Below are 5,404 nucleotides of genomic sequence, written 5' to 3' on the forward strand. Positions count from 1 at the left end.
AAATGACAGGATCTTTATGTTTACAACATAAAATCTGCTTTATCAGAGCAAATCTCTCTGTGCTATGTGTTGAGAACTATGTTAACAGTACAATCACAATCAGTCTTTCTTTTTATACATGCTTTGCTTAAGGGTGCTTGCACCACTATGTATGTCATAAGTATGGGTCTGATTTCCTCCGTATTGACGCTGTGAATTCGGAATATTAATAACATGCTCTCTACGTTTTCGGAAACGTATTATGTACATGCAAATGTCGGTCACGTCATCACGTTACATATTACAGAACCTGTATTCGTCATGATAATTCGTTTGATGGGGAGGGATGTAAAATAATGAAGTCCCCGATTTACTACGATATCACAATAATTCATTGTTCCCAGTTCGAGTTTAAACTATTTTATCATCCACATGTGTATGATGTAGCTTATATTATATCTCTTTACAAGAACAAACAGAGGAAGTTGAAATAAAAAAAATCATAGAGACACTAAAATGGCTATCATTAAGTGAAAAAACTAACAATGAACCACATTTTCTGTCATAGCATGAATGTAATAAAATGTTAATGTATTTAGATATAGCTTTAAAATATACAGTGTTTGTGGCGAATTCGTTTTCAATTTTTAAAGCAAGCTGAAATTCGATAATTGTTCGATTATTCCAGGGAACGCACTTACGTCTTCGTAATGACTCGAACTTGAGGCCTCTGTCTTTCACAAATGGCACTCGACCGCATGATTATTGAGTCACTATGGGGTCGATGCAATAATTTTTGAATATTGAATAGTTTTTTCCCCACAACTACGAAATCACTATCTGATTTTATCCAAACAGAAATATAGCGTATAGAAATGATATTCAGCAAGAAATGTCTAAAAAAAGTATTCCAATATATATATCAAAATTCGATTGTTGCCCGCCGATAGAGACAGAGAGATGTACAAGCAGACAAGTCCTATCAGATTATGAGGGAAGAGTGATGTGCACTATGGAAGGGATACCCTGTCAGCGCTGGGACTCCCAAACACCTAATTCCCACCATGATTTCTTTGCCGACAGTAGTGATCTTGAGAACTGGTTCATTCTAAATATTGAAGGCCGTCCTTGGTGCTATACAACAGACCAGGGAAGCTGATGGGACTTCTTTCCGGTAGATCTATTTTGTCAATATGCTATACCACTAACGAATTGTCAACAATACAGATGTAGTTATAGTAACGTATAGTCTTTGTTACTTGTTACCTTGTTACGTGACCTTCATATATAGAGAATACATGGTCAAATATGATATATGACTTCAAATATAAGCTGTATTTTATCTTACTTTCCCGAGACAAAATACAGCTTTGTATCAATCTGTGTTTACCTGACATTGACGTTACGCTGAAATAATTGCTCCGCGCGGGAACATACTTCTAAACTTCATCGGATATAATAGCGATTTTATGAATTTTCATAAATTATCTTGTTCATTTCAATTTGTGAAATCGCTTATTTCAACAACTACTTATATTTCTAAATATAATATTTAAGTAAATTCAAAGAGTAAATTTGTCTAATTATCGCGCGTGCTAAAATAATGCCATTTTCCGTGCCTGCCGAATATTGTAAAATATATGTGGCGACAATGGCAGTGCCAGTGGCAGTATAAAAGCCTATACATGTCATAGGATGTGACCTACATATATGTCCTTTATTTCCTAAGATATGATCTTAAGATAAAGCCTATATATCCAAGGATGTGACGTACACATATATAACATATATCCTAGGATTTATATCATGTCATTTCCTTAGTCTCTTTTGATTTTACCTCAGGCTCGAAGATTATATTTTGTTTGATTTAACTTTTCACACTGATGCAACTGATAATTGTGCCGGCAAAAGAGGTTGTCGACCTTTCGAAGCTATTCAGCACTGTCTTATAACACCAAAGTACTAGACAATACTAGACAATACGATTACATCACGTGTCTGAGACTGAGATATTTTTATAATAAGAAGAGATGAATAATATCTTAAGAGGATTTAATTTCTAAATCGATGGTTTATTCCCCAAAGTCTTTTTTGCTTCATGCTGTGTATCAGGTTAGTCAAGTTTGCCTACTTTTCTAGGGAATCTTCTGCTCGCATTTACATTTTCTTGGATTTATTCCAGTACATTTGATGTATGGTTAATCATCCTGATCTTTAAGATTATCCGACTTCATCTATTTTTACCCTGAACCTCGGTTATTGTGTCGTTTTGCAATTGATTACACGTATGTTTACTTCCGGCATATTTTAATACATTGCCGATGAAAGGTAATTCTATTCTTTAGAGTCATTGCATGGGCATCATCTCATCATGTTCAATCCATTAATTGGCTACTGATAAATAATATTTTAATGAGGGGTTCAATTTTAGTGGTTTTGGAGGCACATAGCTCTATAAATGTACTTGTGATTATTCGTGAATATATGAATCCATGGATTAGGAATACCCAAGGGATTAACGAAATTCAATAGTTTCACGTAGTTGTATTATATTTTTAAAGTTGTAAGCATTAAGAGATATATATTTTCTATTTCAAACAAAGGTTTATGCTGTCACTTCATTGTCATTATTGTTTTATCTATATTCATCTGTTTCCTGCAATGCATATTCTATTTACTTTTGAATCACACATATAAAAAGGTAAATAATAATTTTTATGCGATAGATTCTTTTTGTAATAAAAACTTACATGATTCTTTCTTTCGAACATGTTTGATCACATTCACTATTGAGAAAACGTTTCCATCAGATATGTAAAATTGACTTAACAGACTTTTAAATAAGTGTTCTATTTATTTGCCCAGATCAGCCTATTTTTCCAGCTTCCGGTTGCCATGCGATTTGATCGTTTCCATGCATTTTCAAAATCATCAATTGTTGTGTGGGTTTTATATTCGTTAATTTCTTGGGTTCTCTTAGTCCACGAGTTAATATGTCCACGAAAAAGGTGCGAAAATGGTGTCCATGAAAATATATGAGTATACAGTATTGTGAAATTTCCGGGTGAAATACTTGTAATCCATGCTAAAATATCTCAAGAAAGAGCACGGGCATGTAAAATTGTTTTCTGGGGAGAGGAGCTTGTATGGTATAACATAACTAGTACTAGGGACAAACAACACACCAGACAGCAATACCTCAGAAAACGGGAAATTATTGCCTGTGGTCCAGAGTATGTGTTGGTGATATTATCTGAGTATCTATTTTCAGAGTGTTTTTTTTATATTTCATGAGAAAGTTATGCTCTTAGTTTCCGGAATATTGTTTATATTTAGATAAAGTGCTCAGATATTATTTGATGTGATTATTTTTTTGAAAAGTAAAGTTATGTGTTGATTTCACAGGGTACTTGGGTTGTTAATAAGTACAAAACAATAATAATGTATGTCTAATGATTTTATTTCTTGTTAAATCCAACAGGCACATGCCTCTCTTTCATAACAACGCAAAAAATCTTACTATGATAATTTCACAACTGTAGAATTGTTACAAACGCTAAGCTTTTTCGTAAACAGTTTAAATAAAGTTGAATAAATTTACAATGGTTGTAGTTGCCATAACTCTGTCATAACAACACTTGATATGTAATTATATCAATAAAAATCATGGCAAACAGTGAAACTCTTTTACAGTAACACTTCAGATAAGCCTCTATCATACTTATTTTGCTCTGAAGGAATTGTTTAACATCTTAATGATTGAAGTACATCGATGTTTCTGGCGAGTAGCATAAAAGACAAAAAAAAAATTACATAATTGATGAAAAAGAAGAAAAAGGTGATGAAGAAGAAGAAAAAAGCATGATATATATTTCAATTATATAATTGATGTTCAATTATCAGTTTTAAATTAATCTCGATTGAATTTTAATCAAGTGACTCCATGAAATAATCTTTTCCTCCTTGATGAAAGTATCCTTTTAATAATACGGAAATTATACCTTCCCATAAAATTAATGGTCAATTTATATATACATATCTATTTTAACGTCAACACTTTGTCATCATAGATTATATGAGACGATTGTTAACAATATAATTTAATATTGGTTATTTAGATATATATATATATATATATATATATATATTCCATCCAAAATACATGATTTCAAGATCATTTATGCACCGACCAATCCGGTTCTCATTATGAAGTGTTTTTAGACTTTTGAGACACGTTCGAAAGTGCATAGATATTGTTTTGATGTTGGCATATTACCGCACTCCTCAACACAAAGATATCTTTTATATACTATGTATACTATTCATATGTATGAACATTATACAAGAACACAAATTTACTAAATCATACACAAAACATATTATCTTAATCTGCGACCTTACAAATGTGAATTATACAGGTAAATTTCAAGTCGAAGACTCCTACGTTCCATGCTTAACTAATGATATTTTCAACCAAATCCAAACGGTTAAAGTTTAGTTAAAATAATACAACTTAATTGTCTAGTTTACGCAGTTGAAAAAAACAAGACACTGAACCTTAAAATTAGTCTCGCGAATGCTGGGAAATAAGGAAAAACACATTTTCTTGGATCTCATACAATTTCATCAATTGTATGCCCATTCCATTTCTTAATTTTTAAACAATTGTCTAATGAAGAACTATACACGCAATTTCCATATCAAATGCAATATTGTCACTAACAAATGCAACAACAATACCTTTCGCGTTATATGAATAATGCAAATATTCGAAAATTAGGAATTGTTGAAAAAGCAAACTTTAGGTTGCTATATTTAGTTGATTGAAATGTTTAATAATATGAGTGTACACAATAGCCAAAATGAAAAGTATACATTCAAAAGAGTACGAACAAGTTTGTTATTAAAATGATTGAGCTTATATTTTGATGTCATCGTCACAACAATAATTTTTATATGACAGCAACATTAAAGGCACTGCAAGGAAGTATAGAATATATATTATAAAATACCGACTTTTACAATTGGTTGTCTTTTGAGCAAGTTCAACATAGCTATATGTGAACATTTCCTAGTCATTTGTTATCAAAACCTAATATCTGATTCAATTACGTTTCACGCGATTGATAAAATCAAATTTCATTTACTGAGATATTTGGGACCAGCTTTTTTCATTTTTCTTTTCTTATATTTTCCATGTTGAGAAAAAAGAACTTTCAAATCCTTTGTAACTATGTTTTTTTATCTGCACATCGTCAGACAAGGAATACAAATTTTATACTAAGTCTTGAACATCTCATTTCGCTGTGATGGCATGTTTATCGAGCTCCTAGGACTCTTTTATTTAAATATGAACACTGGAGAGGATGATGAATATTCAGAATTAGACGTATTGTTTAATTCTAGCATCCTTAGAGGAGCCTAA

This window comes from Ylistrum balloti, unplaced genomic scaffold (genome assembly GCF_031769215.1).
Source record: "Ylistrum balloti isolate Yb309-2 unplaced genomic scaffold, AGI_CSIRO_Ybal_v1 Utg370142, whole genome shotgun sequence".
NCBI lineage: Eukaryota > Metazoa > Mollusca > Bivalvia > Pectinida > Pectinidae > Ylistrum > Ylistrum balloti.